Source organism: Ixodes scapularis, unplaced genomic scaffold (genome assembly GCF_016920785.2).
Source record: "Ixodes scapularis isolate PalLabHiFi unplaced genomic scaffold, ASM1692078v2 PGA_scaffold11__112_contigs__length_91849675, whole genome shotgun sequence".
NCBI classification, from domain to species: domain Eukaryota; kingdom Metazoa; phylum Arthropoda; class Arachnida; order Ixodida; family Ixodidae; genus Ixodes; species Ixodes scapularis.
Window position 1 is genome coordinate 84491631 of NW_024609837.1, and position 21009 is coordinate 84512639.

Below are 21009 nucleotides of genomic sequence, written 5' to 3' on the forward strand. Positions count from 1 at the left end.
ACCTTGATAGCGCGACCTTAAGCGTAGCTGCGCTCTTTCTTTCTCTCTTTCTCTTTCTTTCTGCCTCTCTCTCTCGTTCTCGCGCGCGCGGACAGAGCTTACGCAACCGGCGCTTACGTGGACGGCGCTTACGAGTTAACGTGACGGAGCTTATGCTTCAGTCACCATTGCTCCAGCCATGGGCGTTACATGACTTTGAGGACACAATCTTGAATGGTATTTGGCCTATAATGCTACCGCTTGAAAAACAACAATTGGACACGTCTGGCGCCATTGAACACTTTATTTTTTCCAGCGTGTTACCCTCTACGTCTGCGGGATTTGTGCTTCTTTATTTTTTCTTTAATCCAATCCACGTACTGCATCACGCTGGTGTAATATGCAGGATGGATATCACACTTGAAGATGTACGATGTCACTCCGACCACGACCCACCCTTGTGAGCTTTTCACGACAGCTGGACTTCCCCAATCAATCTAGAGCAAATAATGTCCAAATATTCAAATTATTCCAGAAGCAGTGTTTACTGATGTAAGCACGAAGAGAAAATATTGGTAGCTTCAGTACGCGCAATACAAAAACGGCTGCCCGTTTGCAAAGCTTTCCCGCAGTCTATGGCGGGCGAAATAATTCCTAATGCTCCTTACTAAATTTATCATTAACTTGCAGACAGCTAGATTCCCGCTTGCCCCGTTCCATCAGAAACTGGAACAACCTTACCGAAGCTCTTGTTGCTAGTCCCAACCTTAAGCATTCTCGTTAAAAATTATCAACGATTTTCGTGACTAAAATTAAAACCACGTCTCTGTTGTTGTTTTTTTTTTTTTTGTTTTTTTACGTAAATATGTAAGTTTCGTTATAAGGTATTTAAGAGGTTAATATATTTCTATACGTGCCTTCTTGCTCTATGCCTGTTGATGTAAAATTTGAAGTTATATCAGTTTTCATAGTTTTGAATTTATGTTGATATATGTTGCGTAGCGTGTGCTCCTTGTGTCTTAATACTTACACGTTCGTTACTTCCATCATCGTTTATATTTCAGGTATCTCGTTGAATAGTACTGTCCTTACTAATATACTGCCGAATTTTAAATTAATTAGTTATTTGTTGTGTAATATTGACTCAACTAAAGATGAATATGAATAAGTAATTTTTTCAATACTGATTAAATAATACATTTTAACTACCACAAAGACCTCAGAAATCTGAAAAGAAGCTGGGAGAGAGCTAAGAACTCCGTCTCTTCAAATAAAAACGGAACCACTGACTTCAGTTAATAGGTGAGCATGATCGCTGTACATAATGAAATAAAACAGCGCAAAAGATACAAAGGAAGAGACAAACTGGACTTTTGCGCTCTTTTATGTCAATATGTAAAATGATTACCATCTATCCCAGCTCTCAACATTTCAATACCATGGTCTCGTGCCGAAAGTGGCAATGTCGGCACGCATACCAGGGGATTTCAGCCCCTCATGATATGGGGTTCTTGCACAGTAGCACGATGCAACGCCACTACCGGTTGGTAAATATCACCGGTGCCCGCCTTAATACATGTTGGAAGCATTTATCGCAGTTATGCTATGTTTCGTGTGCTTTGGGGCCGTGTTCGCACGGTAGTTTGTCCTCTCATTCGAAGTTTAAAATGGTCAGTTGCACTGTAAATAATTGTTCATGCCGTCAAAGTCGGTGACCACGGAATAATGGTCAGTAGCATTGTTTTAGAGCGCAGCTCTTAGGTGCCCGTATCCGGCTTGAGCGGCGTCGCCTTCGGTGTAACCGAGGTGACGTTTCGGCACGGTGACGTTTGGGCACCATGCCGAAACGTCCCATAATGCACCGTGGTGGCGTTTCGCCACGGTGATGTTTCGGTACCATGCCGAAACGTCGGGGGAGGAGAAGGATGGGGAGGATGACAAGGGAGAAAGGACGAGGAGGGGGAGGAGGGGAGGGGGCAGGAGAAGCACGAGGGGGAGGGGACGAGGAGGGGGAAGAGGAGAAGGAAGAGGGCAAGAGGGGAGGAGAGAGGGGGAGGGGGACGGAGTTGGAGGAGGAAGGAGGAGGAGGGGGAGAGAAGGAATGAGGAGGAGGAGAGGGGAGGAGCTTGAAGGATAGGGAAGGGGTAGGTAAAGGAGGAGGGCGGGGAGGAGGAGGACGACGAGGGGAGGAGTAGCAGGGAAGATGAGCAGGCGAGGAGGAGGGAGGAGGAGTACAGACCTTTTCTGCAAGTGCGCCGCCATCTTGAATTGACGTCACTTCCAGTATGGGTGAAAGCATTGTTTTGCCTTTGCCACGCCAATAGAAGGCATTTAGGATAGAAGCGTGAACGCCACACTTTGTCGTTTTGCCTCCCCTTTATTTTTTTACTATTTGCAGGTTGAAACGTTGGATTATTTTTTCGTCGCCCATACCGGATACGCCTATTAGGTGGCTGGAGGCGAGAGTACACAGAAAAGGTCTATAACCTCCTCTCAGTACCCTTCCCTCCCCCTCCTCAAGAGCTGCGCTCTAATTCGGCGTTACAGGGTGTTCTAAACGTCTTTCAATTTCTTTCTAGAATTCCAGGAATAAGTTTAAACAAGGAGAAGTCGAGGCTCGAGCAGTCGATTCGTCGCCGTTATGAATGGCTCGACAGATACGCCGGCATAACTTCGATCAGGCGGAAACAAAACGAGGAGCAGAACGCGGCCAACCTTGGGCGTTAACATATCCGGTCCGGAGAGAAAGAACGAGGTAGAAAGCAACAAAAGAGCAGAGGAAGAAAAAAAGACAAAGAGTTAGGCGTGCTCGTTTGGCCGCGACAATTTGAAGCTGCTCAAGCGCTTGTCAACTTTATTTATTTTGTCAATGCGCGATTCCGGTATCTTTCTGCAAAGAAAAATAAATATAACATTGTTTAAACCTTACAGGGGATGTTTTGCTTCTGCTTTGTGCAAGGCGTTGTAAGTGATATGGGCTCATCGGGACCGCCAACTGGGACCGCCAATGTCCGCTTCAATGCTCCTCCATTCCGAAGTGCCGAAGCGACAAAATGCATGGGAAACTTCACTCGAGAATATTGTATTAACGCTATGATATCGACAGAAAAGCTTCTTACCCCAACCAAGGATCTGTGCACCGTACTGCAAGTCAAGTGAGCAGCACCTTTGCAATTAGCTAGGACAAGAACATATTCTGAAATACGGTTATGCAAAGGTGGCTCTGTGGCATTACGGCACTACTGCTGCCGCAATACCACGCCGATTGCCTCCAACATGGCGCCGAGGCACTGATAGCAGACGACAATGTTGTTTTTGATTTCGAGTCTAACCGGTAGTGACGTCAGGTGCAAGAAGCCTATAGAGGTGTAAGTTGACACTCGTCCATTGTGATTGTTTCGAAAGTGCAACAATTGATGTTAATAATAACAAGGAAACAATGCTTATTAACATGAAAAGAGATACACTTCGGTTCTATTTTACTAAGGTCATCCGAGCCAGAGAGAAAGGGGGAGGATGAGGAAATGTGTGAAATGGATTGGGTGAGAAGATCGGTGACGAGATATATAGAGTGAGGTCGGCCTTTCACACGCAAGAAAGCAGAGTCCAGGATTTTCTTGCGGTGATCGGGAGGCTTAGTGCACTGTGGGCTTGGCCACTCGATGTAACTTGCAGGGTAGTGCACTAGGGGCAAGGTACCAACGGGAAGATTTCGAATAGCTAACGCATTTTGAGCAGTCCCAGAACAAATGGGCGCATGTGGCTGGCACTGGGCATTGTGTGCGCAATAGACAATAGGGCCCGATTTCTCTAGGGATGTGGGTTTGTGTAGATAGCCAAAAACAAGGAATAGTGATTGTGTGTAACCTGGGAAGGCAGCCCCTTCCGAATCTGAGTGCTCAGAGGAGAAGGAAGAGCCGTCGTCGGGTAGCAGTGCAGCCAGGCGAGTCTTCCGGGCTTTTATGGTTTGGTAAACGTTTAAAAGCCGTGAACAAGACGAGGGAAATAAACACACAAAGTCAACAAGAGAACCGCCTGTTTTGTCATCTTTATGCCTTCCTCGTAGTTGTTTTGTTCGCGCTTTTTTGCCTTTCAACAGGTATGAAGAAACTAGCCCAAATTCAAGTCTTAATGATGCTTGGCATCGTGTCTGAGCTTTTCTTGGTACGGTGGGATGCAATAGTCAGTTGGGACCGAGCGGTAGAAGGAGCCTTATGAGGGTTGGCTCTGTTTAGCGAATCCCTCGCAACCGGGTCAGCATTCTCGTTCCCCGGTATTTTTGTATTTTCGTGGGTTTATATTAGTGCCACCTAATCTTATGGTATGTGGAATGTTAACGAGTTCCTAGGTTTTGTGAAGGAGACGATTGTGACTCGTCCAGCGCTCACATCCTCTTATTAAGTCAGTAAATACGTGGACTTGTTTTTCTTGGCGAAGCATACTCGAATTTAATGCACCGCAGATCGCCAAGAGTTCTGCAGTCTGGGAGCTGGGAGTCAAGGCTGTCATTTGACACTCTGCCTGATTTTCCGCAAAACAATAAAATTAAATATTGCTAATATCACTGAGCACTCACGCATGCCCTTCGTGCGGAGAATGGGATTGTGAGGATCCTTCTCCAAGGAAGACAAGTGTAATCAAGCTTGTGTGGAACACTCTCGAAATTTTTGGCTTTCGCCATATCCAGACGAGGCAACCCCACCTAGCAGAAAAGGCGTGAAGGAGGGTAGCGGAAAGCCACCACCTATAGATAGGACAGTAGAAGAGTACATAAAAAACTAGCGCCCCCTGGAGTCCAATATTTGCAACAGAACAAATTAAATTCATGGCACTGGGCTCGAGCTGCGAATAACACCAAGTATGAGGACATGTCCCTTATGGACTCACCCCGCATGATCCCCTTCCGAAACCCCCGGCGCAGAAGGTGTTGTTGTTGAACATTGGAGACCATCTCTCACAATCATCGCTGTCCCTCACTGGAACGACGGCGGCCCTCAGTTGAAGATCGACCACCGCCGCTGCATCAAGGTAGCAATAAGTTCAGCGCTTCAATACGTCGCTCTAAGTGAGCTCTTTTTGTATCAGCGGCAGTGGTGCTATACTGCGCGCAAACGCGAACCTCTCGAGTTGTTGATGTAACTCAAATGTTGGGCGGAGCATAAAACTTTGAAAGATTTGTGTTTCAGGATCCACCCCAGATTCGGGATCAAGCACGCGGCCAATTCGAAACTGACGATCCCGCTATGTGGCAATGACGCGTCTACGCAGTTGGGGCGCAGAAGTCTCGGCATTGTTGTCTGTTTTTCTCCAGTCTACGTTCTTTTGTTGAGCGATTGAAGCGCGCCAATCATGCATGAAATATTGAATTCCGAAAAAATAAAGGTAACCAAAAAATATTATAATGTTTAAAAATAAAATAGTTTTTTTTTAATTAATATGTAAAGGAAATGTAGAAACAATAGCTGAATTTAGATTGTTAAAGTTTTTACTACGCTCCTCCAAAACAAACCTGGTGGAAGACATGGAAACGATGTCGTGTTGGTGTTGGCGCCTCAAATGCGCCGTCATTGTTTATGTTTTTGTTTTAATGCGGAACCTTTTGTTTGTTTTATGGAGAGAAGCGCCATTATCAGTGTTTGGAGCCACGGCAGACCGCACCTAAATGTCCCCTGTCCGATAAAACGAAGCCTGTAGTCTGTTGCAGCGAATTGATGGATAACTTTCCATTGGCTGGCGCGCGTTAAAGGTTTAAGGAACGCCACCCCATGGCGCTGCGGCCCCGCACTGGTTAGGGTGCCTCCATTTGCCGGCCGGTTCCGCTCACAGGGTGGAGGCACCCTTTGACCAGGCAGGCGCCGCGGCGGCGCCATATCGTGGCTATATTTCTTCTTATCGGCGGCAGCGGCAGCAGCTGTGTATGATGCACTCCGAGTGAAAGACCGAGGGTTGTGTTCAGCAAGACATGCCGTCGTGCTCCTGTTGAACCGCTTTGTACCGATGCGGCTTTACGTTTATGTGTGCTGGATAGACGCTCCGGAAGCGACAAGTGAGTCGTATCGGCAAGAGTACATCGGCAAGGCTGTTGCCGATGCAATTCTCCAGTAGAGATTAAAATATTTTATGTGAAAAAGCGCTTCGTGCTAGCTGAGCATTGGAGTTTACTATCTACAAATTTCTGTTATTTAATAAATTAAAAATGTTTCGACTGTTGTGGCATTGTTTCGACGCGTTTGTGTCTACGCACTTGATATAATGTGATATTGTTGTTTGCCAGCTTATCTGATGTTTGAGATAGTGCCTGAAAAGATACTACATACCTTGTTACCACTTGAATTAAGCGTCTAAAGTACTTCACAATATTAAAATAGGCATTTTGATAAATTTGAGTGTCAAGAACGAGTCGAGTCACCTTTAGGACCGGTAGTGAAATTGCTGGCACCTCCGCAAAACAAACTATTCACGAATGAGCTGGCGATCACTTTGCATTTCAGATCCGCGACGCACGAGCTGTATGCTTGTAACTTAACTTTATTTTGCTGAAGGAACGTCAATGAAAGTGTGATTATTCAGGGATGTAGCCCGAAACAACCCATTTCCGTTTGAACCCATCCCGTTTTCACCCACTCCGGAAACGACCTTCCCGCTTGAACCCGTCCCATTTTGACCCTATCTCGAAACGACCTTCCCGCTTGAACCTGTCCCGTTTCAACCGTTCCCGAAACGCCTTCATATTTCAACCCGTAGCCCAAACATCCTTTCGTTTGAACTCGTCCCGTTTGAACCCGTTGGTATAAAGCCCCGCACGCCTCAACCTCTTCGCGAAATGAGGCCATCGCTCTAACCCTGGTTTGCGCTGTTTTCTGCTTAACAATAAGCCCCGAAATCATATTAATGCAATTAATCAAAGGTGCAGGCGTTGTATTTTGTTATGTTGTGAAATACTTTTACTTGACAACGTATTCATAAAGTATGCAACACTTTCAGACAAGCTTCAACGAAATATATTTCTACTTGAACCACTTAAAGTGTATCTTTCAAGACGGTCCTCAAAATATGTATCTACGAAACCGTATATGTACACTGCGCGACAAATTTACCACGTACACAATGTTGGCGATTTTTCTACTTTTACTTGGAAATGGTATTTGAAGGGACCAAAAATCAGCGCTTAGGTTAGTGGTTTAGATGAGCCCTTGCAAAAACACTAATAATATTGATGGAAGTCTTTTCATTTTTTTAGACAAATAGCGAAAACCATCAATCGCTTGTTCGCGCTAGGAGTGGCGCGCTCTGTACAATATTAGAGAGTTTTCGCAGACCGTTTTCGCCGTCGCACGACGCTCTCCGCAACCCGCTATAATGGCCGAAACTCTACAGTCAAGGCCACCGGCGCGCAGACGCAGTAGCGGCGTCTTCGTTGCGGAGGGCTTAGCGGAGGGGGAAACGCGGTCCACGAAAACTCTCTAATGAAATCTTAGAATGACACAGGCAAGCACTTTGAGTAAGAAAAAATTAACGTTGCCTAAGATGTTATAACGTGTCGCTGATTTCAGGTTACCCAAAGTGCTTGCGTACGTTATTTTATTCTAAAACGTCCCCATAGTGAGCGGGACATTTTGCAGAGTGATAAATCAGACAGGTTGACGATCATATGATTGTGTCTTCATTTTCTTACGAGTTCAAAAACAGAACCATCACGTACACAGGAGAAAATCATAAACCAGGAAATGCTATCGCCTTGGTTGAGGATCTCGAGGAGGTAAATTGCGCCATCAGAAAGGCGACACTCCAATTGTAACAGTTTGCGGGTGTCACCTGGCCCTCACAGCACCACCATTTGCAAGCGGGTGCAGAGGTATCCTTGTCAAGGCCTCATCCCGTTTGATCAGGTCGATGAAGCTGTAAGTGTTCAGGTGCGCCCTCCCTGACACATCGTTTATCTCACGGTGCCATTCCTCGGAGGTTGTTTCAGGGGGGGGGGGGGGGGGGGGGGGGGGGGAAGTTAGGTGAGCAAGGAGAATAGACACTTGACACTTGAACCTACTCAACTGTGAACGAAAAAAACAAACGAACCAACCCAACTGAAAAGGAACGATGGCCGAAGCGGGAAGGTTGTTTTGGATAAGGCGAAATGGGAAAGGATGAAATGAGAAGGTCGTTTCGAGCCGGGTCGAAACGGGAAGGTAGAAACGGGAAGCTTGTATTGGGGGGGGGGGGGGGGGGGGGGGGATGGGTTGAAACGGGAACCGCCCTTATTCAGGGCCAGTACTCAGGGCATAATGCATGTAATTTTAACAAGTCGCGGCTTGTTTTTCTACGCAAGAACGCTCAGCGGACACACAGCGTTCAGTGCCGCTAAGCCGGAGGATCGCCACAATATGGCGCCGGCGAGAGCGGTGTGTCCACCCTGTCAGAGAAGCGGCCGGCTGATAGAGGTACCATAGCGCTGGTAAAAGGACCACGGTTAATACGGTGCCGGGCGCTCGCCGAATCCCCCAAAAGGGGGGCTTTTCGGCGCCGACAAACATGGCGGCGCCTCAATACTCGCACTGCAAAACTCGAAGGAAGACTCAGCGGCGTTTAATTCGACACTCATGCTCTTTCGCATTCACAACTCATAAGAACTGCTTGGGGCTCCTCGTAATTTTTTTGCGACACCGATCATCCTCTGTGAAGCGTCATCTGCGACGCCGTGAATGAAGTGTCTCTTTTACCGGTGGCTGCGACTAGGTATTTGCGCTCGGGAACTTATCGGCAGTTTCGACCTGGCCATGTTATTGTAATCACCTTTTGTCCCAACCGCCTTCACACTTGTGGAAAGTTTAAATATAGATATAAAAAAATATCAGTCAAAAGATAACGCGCTGACAATGGCTGATTCACAATAATCTGCAGGTCGTGAGCACCATTCAACGTGCGTCGGTGCGCTTGGTCCCTCTGTTATCTGCAGTGCTTATGACGAAATTCAATACAAACCTTGCTTTGAAGCGTCCTCGATGAATGAATGGGCTTCACCGCAAATCTCAGGAACTCGTTTTCTATTACATTTTGTTGCTGGGGACCTCGTGCGAACATTGTCACAAATGGTTCTCTCAAAAACGTCATCCGATGTCCCTTCCCACAGCAACTAGATGAGTTACCTATGTCATATACTCAAATCTTACAAGTTTCTTAGAGTCCAATTCTTCTTCAGTTCGTCCCAGCATGATTTTTGTAAGTCATTCTCATGCGAACTTCACATTCTATTCTACATTCTATTCTGGTCTACATTCTATTCTTGATCGTGGATTCCTGACGGACTGCCTATTCCAGGAGTTTTCAAAAATGATTCGATAAAATATCCTACGAACTACTTTCCTTGAAGCTGACTAAACTTCACTCATATACCAGCGTTCTTGCATGGTTGCACTCCTTCCTGAATAATCGGTATCAATTTATGTCTGCTAACAATAAAAGGCTCGAGGTACACCTAAGCACTTGTTATGAGTCGTGAAGGCAAAAGCACACCACGCCGCTCTTCGCTCCCCCCTTTAACCTGCGGCGTACACCGCGCTGATCTTGGGCATAAAACGGTGGAGCCGCTGCCTCGCGGACACGGAGTGCCATCGGGTGAATGATCGTTCTAACTGTCGTTTGTCTTGCGGCGCGAGGAAGGAAGCGACAGCAACGTAGTTCCCAGCAGAACGCACCCCTTGGTTTATGGCATGCGCCGTATATATTGGCACGCGCTGTACAACCGATGAGAGGAAAGTGAATGTGGTGATGAGCGACAACACAACAGTGTGATAACACAGTCAGGATGACACCACACAAACTGACGGGTAGCTGTTAATGGGAGCCTCGTCCATGCGCACCAGCAAACGGGACCGAAGTGCAAAAGGTGCCGTTGGCTAGCTTTGCGCGTGGTTTCATTACGTGCCCTTTTGCATGGTTTCAAGGCTGATTACGTGGGCTCGTTTCATGAGACAGTTGATGCTTTCGCATTAATAATCATATTTTTTTCTGGTTGGCTCGGGAGTAACCCAAGGCTCTATTCTGGAGCCCCTATTTTTCACATCTGTTTTAACGACACGCCCGCCATTATATGCTCATCCGTCTATCTTTTCGCTGATGATTGAGTCATTTATCGCAAAATTAAAAATCATTCCGATGTCTCTCATCTTAAGTCAGATATCAACCATGTTTCTGAGTTGAGTGATTTGTTTAACATGAAACTAATGATTAGCAAGTCTTGGTACTACAAGTGCTTCGTACCAACAAAGCAACATATCTCTTCAAGCCGTATCATTGTACAAATATCTGGGTGTGCATATATCTGCTAATCTCTTCTGGTTGTATCACATTGAGCATATTGTAAACAACGCCAACCACATGCTTGGCAATCTTGAAAGAAGTTGTTACCTTGTTCCGAGCACTTTAAAATTACTTGTAAGTAAAACATTAGTTCGTAGAAAAATCAGAATATGCAGCTTCCGTTTGGGATCCTCTTATGGCACCATTTATCTTTGACTTAGAAGCGATTCAGAACCGCGCGTCTCGTTTCGTCCTCTCAAGTCATCATTGTACATCCAGTGTGACCACAATGAAAGCTAGAGTATCATTCTTGCTTTTTTCGCAACGTATAAAACCTATTTGTGTCTGCTTGTTTTATAAGATATATCATAATCATTTGATTCAGACAAAATACTACTCACAACACCTAATCACGTTTAAACACGCATCAGTTATCGTCATGAAATTGGCATGCTGAATCAAAATTAACTGTTGGGCTAGTTGACTACACATTGTATAAAAATTCAAAAGCGCAAACACCAAGGAAAAGAAGAGGGGACAGGACAGAGCGCTTACTCCAGCTGGAAATTTAATGCATTCCCCGAGGAAGACACAAAAGAAGAATTAGGCATGGGAAGGTAAAAAAGAAGAAAAATTATTGTTATTGTTTATAGATGCATTAAAAACTTTAAACTATATCTGACTTCACCCCTTGACACTAGCGAAAAAGGAATGTAATAAAAATTCAGAAGTATAAACAAAATCAGCAGGTCAAAGATAAGGCTGGAAAACATTAAAGCGACCCGCGTTAAGAAAAAAAAGGTCGAGGTATTTCACCTCTTTCTCGGACAGCGCTATTGATGGTGCGCTTATGCAAGCTCCCCCGATCCCCCGAGAACTTCCCGCTTCATATTGCCGCGCGCCAAGTAGGCACCGCGGCCGTAGCACAACGGTTATCGCGCTTACCTCCCACGTGAAGGGCCAGGGTTCGATTCCTGGCCGCGGCTACGCATTTTTGTTTACACTGTAATGTGATGTTCTAGTGAATTCGAGAACCGTCTAGCTGATTCGAGGTTAGAATGTTCTCCGCGTCGAACCTTCTACATCGAACGCTCCAGAAGCCAACGTGTGTACAAAAGCGGCTCCGCCTGGCAAGCAGGATTCAGTCTCGCCCCAGCGTTCGACTCTGCTGCCACGCCGACTTCGACGCCTGCGACGTTCTATTATTATCTTTTGTACTCTTTTATTTTTTTGGAACAAGTTCGCCACATTAAACGTTTATTTCTTCTTGTTTATTTGTTATTTTTGGTCACTACCCGTGACAATATAAGCGAGGCACGCACGCGCGTGCCGTGGGGCCCGTGACTTGTGCAGGGCCACGAGGGAATAAACATTCTTTTTGGTTTTCCGTGACACGGAGTTAGTCGCATTAATTTCGGGTGCCACCGAGCACCGATACATGGTGTCAGAAGTGGGATCCCACCGCCTCTGAAGCTTCGGGCGTCGCTTTGCGGTTACGGACCGCACCGAGTCATGGATGGGGCAAGCGTCGCCACCGGACTCGCCCTCAGGCCGCCTGAACCTTCCCACTTTGGGAACGCTTCGGAATGGCCGGCATGGATCGCCAGGCTAGGCAAATCCTTTTGAGGTTCGCTTCGCATTCGAAGAAGATCGAGCGCTGCGAGGCTTAGATGACGAGCCTTTCGCCACTGCGTCCAAGTCGGCGTCTTCAGTCTTGACAGGCGGTTGCGCTTCAGAATGCAGTATGTTCCTGGCAAAGGCATCTCGACGGCTGATACTCTATCAAGGGCTCCGGTGAGTGAGGAAGAGCCAGCGGAGACAATGACCTGCGCTGAGGTTCAGTCATTCACTGCTGGAGCAGAGATGCGACTCCGAAGCAGCTCTCTGCCAGATGCTTCGGGAGTGCTGCATAAACGGATGGCCATCAAAGTCAAGACATCCTCTCGACGTGTCGCCCTTTTGGGAGTACAGAGCAAGCCTGTCCCACTGCGAAAGCGTTCTGCTTTATGGAACCCGCCTCCTTATTTCTGGTTCCCTAAGGAAGGAGATGCTGAAACGACTCCACAAGGGACATCAGGGAATTGGAGCGTGCAGGCAGCGTGCGAAAGAAACTGTCTGGTGGCCAGGCCTGTCGTCCGAGCGTAGAAGGGTTGTCAATAACTGCGTTGTATGCACGATGGTACGTCAACAAAAAGACACATCTCCCTTTCAGTGCCAACGGTGACGCCATCTCTGCCATGGCAAATGGTTGGGCTGGACTTGTTTCATCTACGAGGCAAGGAGTATTTGCTCTGGGTTGACTACAGGTCTCGCTTTCCCGAAATCGGCTATATATCGTCAACGAAAGCTGAGGCTGTCATCGAACGTCTAAAGAGCATATTCGACCGCCATGGGGTACCTGCAACGGTAGTAAGCGACAATGTACCACAGTTCTCCTGTGATGCTTTCGCAGAGTTTGCCCCGAACTACGGTTTCCATCACACTTCCAGCAGCCCTCCTCATCCTCAGGCGAATGGAGAGGCCGAGCGCACCGTGCAGACCATGAAGAATCTGCTTGAGAAAGCAGAGGACCCGTACTTAGCTCTACTTACGTACCGGAATACCCCGGGTCCGACAGGGCGGACTCCAGCCGAACACCTCATGGGGTGACGTCTGCGTATGCGGATCCCGGTGTACCCAGCTCTTCTGACTCCTGTTCAAGTCAACGACAACGTCGCGACTAGACGCGACCGTCAAGTCAAAGAGCGCCAACGGGCACACTTCGACCGCCGACATGCAGCTCGACGGCTACCCAAACTGAGTCCCGGATCGACTGTGTGGTTGAAGGACCTCTATTGCCCAGGGGAGGTCCTCCGTCAAGCGGACACGCTAAGGTCTTACTTGGTCAGAACCACAAGATGGGACGTCCGTCGCAACCCAAGAGCCGTCAACCGAATTCCGGCTCATTCTGGTCAACGCGACAAGCTGGTATTGTGGCCAGCCAACACGACCGCTCCTGATGGACCTGCTTTACCCGAGGAAGACGCCATGGGGCATCCACCAACATTGCAGCAGGCTTCGCAGTCTCAGTCATCGACGCAAGACTGCAGAGTTCCCGTGGCAGTGACGAAGGCTGGAAGAAAAGTGTTTGCCCCCTAACGGTTTGGTGAATAGCTACAGGCTACTCGAAACTCTTATTCATCCCCAGAGGGAGATGTGGCGTGAGCCTCTTTTGAACTTCCCGTTGTTGCGACCGAGGAGTTCCCCAGGCAGCCTCAGGCAGGGCCAGGCGAGGACAGGAACCGCAGGCCGACTCCAGGCAGGGACATCAGGAGACGGGAGGGTGTCTCGTGATAAACTCTGTTTATATTACATATGTACAGAAGTTTCTTGTTCGTCGGAGAGCACACTCGCGGCCTCTCGTTTGCTCTTTTTATACAGTCGCTGTTGATGTTCCAGCGGTTGGCAGCCAATGGTGGCCGAACTGCCAACGGACGTCACGTTCAGGCCCCGCCCCCACTCATCCTCTCGAGCGCGCACACACATACACGCACACACTGCAGCGCCGGACGGGCTTCCCAATCCGGCGCCGGGGCATTCTTGACCTCGATAAGCCGCGCCAGGAGTCGGTGACGAAGGGTCCGCTGTCAGCTCGTGAGACGTTGACCGTGATGGAGATGATCCCCTCATTATGCGGCGTCCTGGCTCGGGAAAGGTTTAGCGGGATAATCCGCAAGTGACGCCGGACGAAAACTTGAGCCGAACGTACTCGGCCGGAAGTCCCGCCGCCGTCGTCGTCCCCCGGAATCCTCTCCCGGCAGGGCAGCTGGTTCCTGGATCGACTGACCCCGCAGCCAGAGAGAGGAGTCCGGCTCAGCTCCGCTCCCAGGTGTGGCGGCGTCCACGCGGCGCCGGGCGACGTGTTCTGTCAACAACGGCTCAGACGGCCGGGCGCCGATCCTAAATGCGAAGGCCAAACCCTGCCGGGTGGACAAGAAGGGGAGGCGAAGGAAGGACGTGACCTTCGCCAAGGCCTATCGCAACACCGCTTTCTATAGACCTTTCCAAAAAGAGCGCTCTGGCCGCCGCCATTTTGCGAATCGAGCGACCCCTATCAGCCAGAAATTTTTGGCACCCGCCTGAGCTGTGGAAACCCGGTCAGCGTGACTCCCCACCTGCATTTTGCATTCGGTGTTCGCCGGCTTTTCTTGGAAGTTTTTATTTTATTCGCTTGCTTAGGATGCTTACCCTTTGTATGTTATCTTCCACTGTGAGAACCAGGGAATACCAGGGCTCGTAGCCCGCTCGGCCTTCACAGGAAACGAACGAAGAGGGCGAACGTCAAGCAGCCCGCGACACAGGCAGTTCGACGTGCTTGGAGGATTATTTCCGTCGATATAATCTCCAAAAAGCCATCCAGGCTGTGTTCCGGGTCTTCGCAAAAACTAGCTGATAGGGTCGGGTCCGGGGTGTGGCGACATAATAAGCACATTCGTTCATTTGCTATGAAGCTGCGCAAAAAAGGAGCTCTCTTGTGCATGTTCCCCAAAACACGCCGGATTCAGTCCGATCGTCGTGAAGTGACTATCGTCGACACTGTATATTGGACATGCTGTGTTATTTGAGACCTTTCTCAAATTCTGTTCAGATAACGCGGCACCGAGGGGTACGTACAATATATTTTTTGTTCGATTGATGAGACTCATTGAATTTTATGTTGTGGGCGGGGAATATCCATGCAGTACGGATACCCTGTGTGGTCAAATATTTTGACCTTTATAGATTGACACGGCTGAGTTTACTGTGCCGTAAAACAATGAACATAAAATTAAACAAACATTCCAGTTTCATTTGTTCTGTCGCGCACGGACTCACCAAAACAGCTTTCATTTCTTTGTTTTTGTTCCCAAAAATAGAGCACCGCTTTGTTAAAGACCTTTATAAATTATGCTCGCCACAAAACACAAGATAAAAAAGAAAACGCGGCAATTCAGCCGCCACCAGCGTCCGGAATCGCGCCAACGCAGGCTGCCACAGCCTACTGACGAGAAACTCCACAGCTCAGCGCAGTCGGGCAACACTGACGTATACTCTCAAAACCAGGGACACGCGCTGTAAATCGCTTCGTTCGAGACTGCCGCGTGCCGTGGGGCCCGTGTCTTGTGCAGGGCCACGAGGGAATAAACATTCTTTTTTGTTTGCCGTGACACGGAGTCAGTCGCATTTCTTTCGGGCGCCACCGAGCACTGATACAGTTTTCACTTCATAGAGTTCTCTGGATCTTTTTTTTATGGTAATGCTTGAGGATCTTAGTTTGTTGGAATGTGGGTGTGAAGTGGGCAGTCCCGGACTTGTATGGCGAGATGTCCCGATGGTGATGATTTCAGAGAAAGTTGATGCTCTCGAAGTCTCACGTTCACACAGCGCCCAGATTGTCCGACGTAGATTTTCCCACATGTGAATGGAATTTCGTACACTAAGTTGATGTTGCAGTTGGCGGACTTGTGAGTATGCTTGACGGTGCAGTTTTTGTTATATGCATCTTGCGAATTAATCTTAGGAGAGAGAGAAAATAAACTTTATTGAACTCGGCCCAGCAGTTTTGCTTTCGGGCGAGATGGGGAAGAAGGGGATTAACCCCTGTCCCGTCCCACCCTCCGTCGACGATGATGGAGGTGGTGGTGCCTCAGGTGACGGCTCGGAGTCCTTGGACCCGGGAGGCATCTTCGGCCTGCCGGACGGCCCAAAGCTGGTCGGCCAGGTCGTCGCTGGTGAGCGCCTCCTCCCAGCGGCGGCGACGCCGCCGGAGGGGACCCGCGGCGGCGACCGCAGCCGCGGCTGCCCCCGGCCCCGGCGCGGCGGCGGCGACGATTGAGCTCGAATTTTCTCCCTGGCTAACGTCCGCCGCAACGTGAGCAGTGGCCGGGATACTCTCTTTTCCGGCGCATTCCGAAAGCATGTGTCGCAGCGTAGCTCTGTTTCCGCACGTTTTACACGCGTCCGTTAGGTATAGACCAACACGCGGCTTTGACGTCACACCTCTGCGGTGGCGCTGTTGTCGCCACTGCGCATGCGCAGAAGCTTCACCTCACGCGAATCTGGTTCATGCGCTTGCGCAGTGCCCACACCTGGTGTGGGCAAACGCGGGCTTGTTTGTAAACAGTGTGTTGGTCTATAGGCTCGGGTAACAGTGGCGTAGAGTCGCCGGGCTGGGGTAGGTGTGCGTTTGCAGTAATCTCCAGGTTACAGCCTTTGTTTTGTTTAGCTTGTCGTGTGGTGGCGGGTATTTCCGTCTGTTTAATCTGTGATGTTGGGTGATGTCCCTGAACGTGGTCCGTCGATCGCCCCACGACCATTCCGGTTGTTGCTGCTGTTCTTCTGTTGTTACGTCCCCCGCCGCCATCGCCACCGCACCGCTCTCGGGGGCGGAGGCGGCCACCGTATCGGCCGCGGCTCGGCGAGTGAGACCTCGAGCCGCGGCGTGGGCCGCCTCGTTGCCCGCCAGCGGGACGCCGGCGTGGGCCGGGGTCCACAGGAGGAAGACCTTCGCGTTTTCGGTTTGGGAATGCGAGGACGACGACGTCGACGACGTCGTTTCTCGAGGCTCGCCTCTGTCCCCGCCGCCATAGCGAGTTTGAAGTATGCGGGCCGCTTCTCGCGAGACTCGGCCGCGTGCAAAGCCGCGGACGGCCGCCTGCGAGTCGCCGATCACGACTGCGGCGTCCGGTGCCGCGACCAGTGCAAGGGCTATCGCGGCCTCTTCGGCCGCCTCCGTGTATCTCGTGCGCACCGTGGCGCTCGCGATGCAATTGCCAGTTCGGCTTACCACCGCGATCGCGTAAGCGCGCCTTCTCTCTCCGTATCGCGCGGCGTCCACGTACACTGCCTTGTCGCTGTTACCAAACCTCCTCTGAAGGTCGCTCGCTCGTCTGTTGCGGCGCCCGACGTGGTGCGTCGGGTGCATGTTCTTAGGGAGCGGCGGGACGAGCAGGCGATCGCGGACCGGGGTCGGAACTGCCGTCTTCTCCCCGCATTGAGTGTGGTAGGTTATGCCGAGCGACTCGAGGATGCGCCGGCCCGTCTTGGACTTGGACAGTCGCTCGTACTGCGCCACGTCGTGCGCCTCGATCAGTTCGCTCAGGGTATTGTGCAGGCCCAGCTCGAGGAACCTGTGCGTGCTCGCGTTGACGGGGACGCCGACCGCCCTCTTGAACGCCTTACGTATCATGCACTCGACCTTGTTTCTTTCGGACGCCAGCCATCTTAAGTAAGGAGCCACGTACGTTATGCGACTGATCGCGTACGCCTGTACGAGGCGGATCGCGCAGTGTTCCCGCATGCCGCTGCGTCTGTTTGCTATGCGGCGAAGGAGTCGGATCGTGTACCGAACGCCCGAGTCTTCGCACTGCCTCGCCGTTGTGTCCGTTGGACTGCAGATGCAGTCCCAATACCTTGATCTGGTTCACGCGCGGTATGGGAACCCCGTCAGCCATTACTACTCGAATCTCCGAACGCCCCCCATCCTCATGTAGGAGGCTTTTACGACCCCTGCTTGTGGGTCTGTAGAGTAAGAGCTCGGACTTGGCCGCCGAGCATTCGAGGCCAGTACCCCGCAAGTACTCTTGGACCGCGTCCACGCCTGCCTGCAGAGTCGTTTCCACGTGGCCGTCGCATCGTCCTCCGGGGACCCAGAGGGTGACGTCGTCCGCGTAGAGGCTGTGATGCAGCCCCTCTATTTCTGCTAGTTTCGCGGGGAGCCCGAGAAGGACCAAATTGAACAACATGGGCGACACGACGGAGCCCTGTGGCGTGCCCGTTGGACCCGTCTCGAATTCCGGGGATTCCGCGTTGCCCACGACGACACTCGCGCGCCTGCCAGTGAGGAAATCGCGTACATAGTTGTACGTCCTTAGGCCTAGTCCCAGCGATCGGACGCGGTCAAGAATCGCCGCGTGCTCAACGTTGTCGAACGCTTTCTTGAGATCCAGACCGAGGATCGCCTTGGTGGAACTGGAAGTATCATCTACAATCTGGTGTTTGAGCTGCAGCATCACGTCCTGCGTGGAGAGGTTGCGACGGAATCCCAGCATTGTGTGCGGGAAAACGTCGCTGTCCTCAAGATAATTGGTTACACGAGTCAGTAGCGCGTGTTCCATGACTTTCCCCACACAGGACGTGAGCGAGATCGGTCTTAAGTTATATATCGTCACCTGCTCGCCCGGTTTGGGAATCATGACCACGCGGGCCCTTTTTCAGGCGTCGGAGAGAGAGCCCTCGCGCCAGCACTCATTAACGAAGGCCGTGAGTCGCGTAATCGACTCGTCGCCCAGGTTTCGAAGCGTCTTGTTGGTCACCCGGTCCGGGCCGGGCGCCGACCTGGTAGTGAGACCGCTTAAAACCGCCCTGATTTCCGCTTCACTAAACTCCGCGTCTAGCTTCTCGTTTTCGGCTCCGTCGTACGCAGGGTGCTGGACCCTTTCGCCCGCTCTGAAGTAACGTTCGCGCACGGCCTCTAGAAAGTCGTCTGGCGTGCCCCGAAAGTCGCGTACGAGTCTGCGAATCTTGTGCCCCTGGGCGGTCCTGGTCTCCTCCGGATACAGTAGGTGCCGGAAGAGGCGCCAAGCGCTCGCGCCGCTCAATTGAGTCTCTAGGCCGTTGCACGTCTCCTCCCATAGCGCGCGGCACACCTGGAAGGCATGTTCCTTTATGTCCCTGTCTAGTTTGGCTATGCGTCTGCGTAGGGTCCTATTGTGTCTTTGACGTCTCCACCTGTCTAGGAGGGCCCGCTTGGCCTCCCACATGTGCAGGAGTCTGCTGTCGATCACTTCGAGGTTCGCCTCGGGCGGGACCTCGCGCGTTGCCGCGTCAACGTCTCTTCTAAGCGTCTCGGTCCATACATCAATGTTCGTAATCGGCCCGTCGCCTCGTTCGGGTTCCTTGCGCGTTTTACGGAACGCGTCCCATTCCACGATTAGGAGCCTACGTCCCCTCGCCTTCCTGTCGCCGTCGGAGTGAAACCCGCGACCGTGCTGCCCCGTGTCTATTCGAATCCCGATCAGCAAGTGATCGCTTCTTAGATCCTCCTGCGTGTTCTGCCACTGCGCTGCGGCTACGTTCGCCACGAACGCAAGGTCCGGTAGCGTGTCGACGCACGCGCTGTTACCCCTCCGCGTGGGATCAGAAGGGTTCGCGATGAATTCCAGTCCCTGGTCTTGCGAGTCCTCCCACAGGCGCTTGCCCTTGGGCGTTTCTCGTCCGTACCCCCAGGCAGCGTGAGGCGCGTTGAAGTCGCCAGCGATGAGTAGCGGCCCATCGCCGGCAACTGCACGCGCCCTGCGGAATAGCTCCCCGAATCGGTGCTGCATCGAGGGTTTGCTGTATACGTTCAGGACGAACAATCCCTGACCATTCCTCGGAATTAGCTCGACGAACACGTGTGGTATCTTAATCCCTTAAAGTTCGCGCTGCGCCGTCGTTACGTTGCGCCGAACGAGCACGGCGGCGGCCGGCGGCGAGGGAGGAGGCGGCGCCGGCGACGACGATAGCGGCGCTCGCGGCCCTCGTCGCCTCGCCGCCACCGCCCGGCCGCGTCTCTTTCTCTGCCCCTCGCTAGTCCCCGCCGCATCTATTGTTTTGTACCCCGCGAGTTTGACCGGAGCGTTTGTCTCCTGTAACAGGATCACGTCCGGCTTCTTCTCGCGGCTGCGAACGAATTGCTGGAGATTGCCCCGCTTCCTCCTGTAGCCCCGGCAGTTCCACTGCCAGATCGTGTACTGTTGTGGGTATTTGCTAGCGTGCGTGTTTTTCTTGTCGTGTCTAGCCATGGTGAAACGTGTATGTTAATGCTGCCCGCCGCCCGATCAACTCGGCTGTTTCTCCTGCGTTTTTGCTTCCATCAGCGGGGATTGCTGCTGCTGCTGCTGCTGCGGTCTGGCGTACGGTTTCCCTGGTGCCCGAATCGGCCTGCCCGTAACGGGCGGAGGCCTCGCTTCTACGTCGTCCATGCGCGCCGTGAGCGTCGCGAGCGCCTGGGTTAGTTGTTCCGCGAGCAGGGCCACTGAGTTATTAACCACGTTAAACATTTCGTTGATTTGTTCCGTCTGTCTCGCGAAACGTTCGTCCAGGCTCTTCTCGATGTTCTCTACGCGCTTCTTGAGTCTTTCGAAGCGACCGCCACTTGGTTCAGGCCTCTCGGGGTCTAATGCGACCCTTTTCGAAGAGACCGGGCGGTCTTCAGGCTCGTCCGTCGTCTCCACCGAGCCCCCGTCCCCCTCAGTTACCTCGGCCGGCAAAGGCCGTGGCGGAAGAGGCGGAGGTGGCGGCGGTGTTAACACCATCTGTCGTTTCTGCTGTTGTTGCGGTTGTGTAGACACGCCTTGCAATTTGGAAATTTGCTCTCTAAGAAACGCGTTTCGCGTCTAAGTTCGTTAATTGTCGATTCTAAGGGCCCTAGGCGTTCCTGTATCGCTCGCTCCAGCTCGCCGCCGCCCACGCGACCGGGACCGGGGCCCCCAACGCCACCGACGGCGACCCCACCGGGGCGCCCCGCGACGCCGCCACCACCGGGGGAGGCAGCGACGGCCGCCCAGCTCACCTGCTGCCCGTTGCGATTGCAGTGTAGTTGCTTCTGCTGTTGCTGCCAGTTGCGGCTGCTACCGTAGTGGTTGTTGTCGCCCCGATTGACGTGGTCGGCGGCGCCTGGGCCGGCTCCACCGCGCGTCGTTGACTTGCTTCTTGGTCTCGAGGTCCGGGAGCCGG

The 21009-nt window shown here is 51.5% G+C and overlaps 1 pseudogene; it reads right to left on the reverse strand.

Annotated features, from left to right (window-relative positions):
- The window catches only part of LOC120840766, a 34868-nt pseudogene extending 14793 nt beyond the window's left edge, over nucleotides 1–20075 (reverse strand).
- Between the last annotated feature and the right edge of the window lie 934 nt (nucleotides 20076–21009).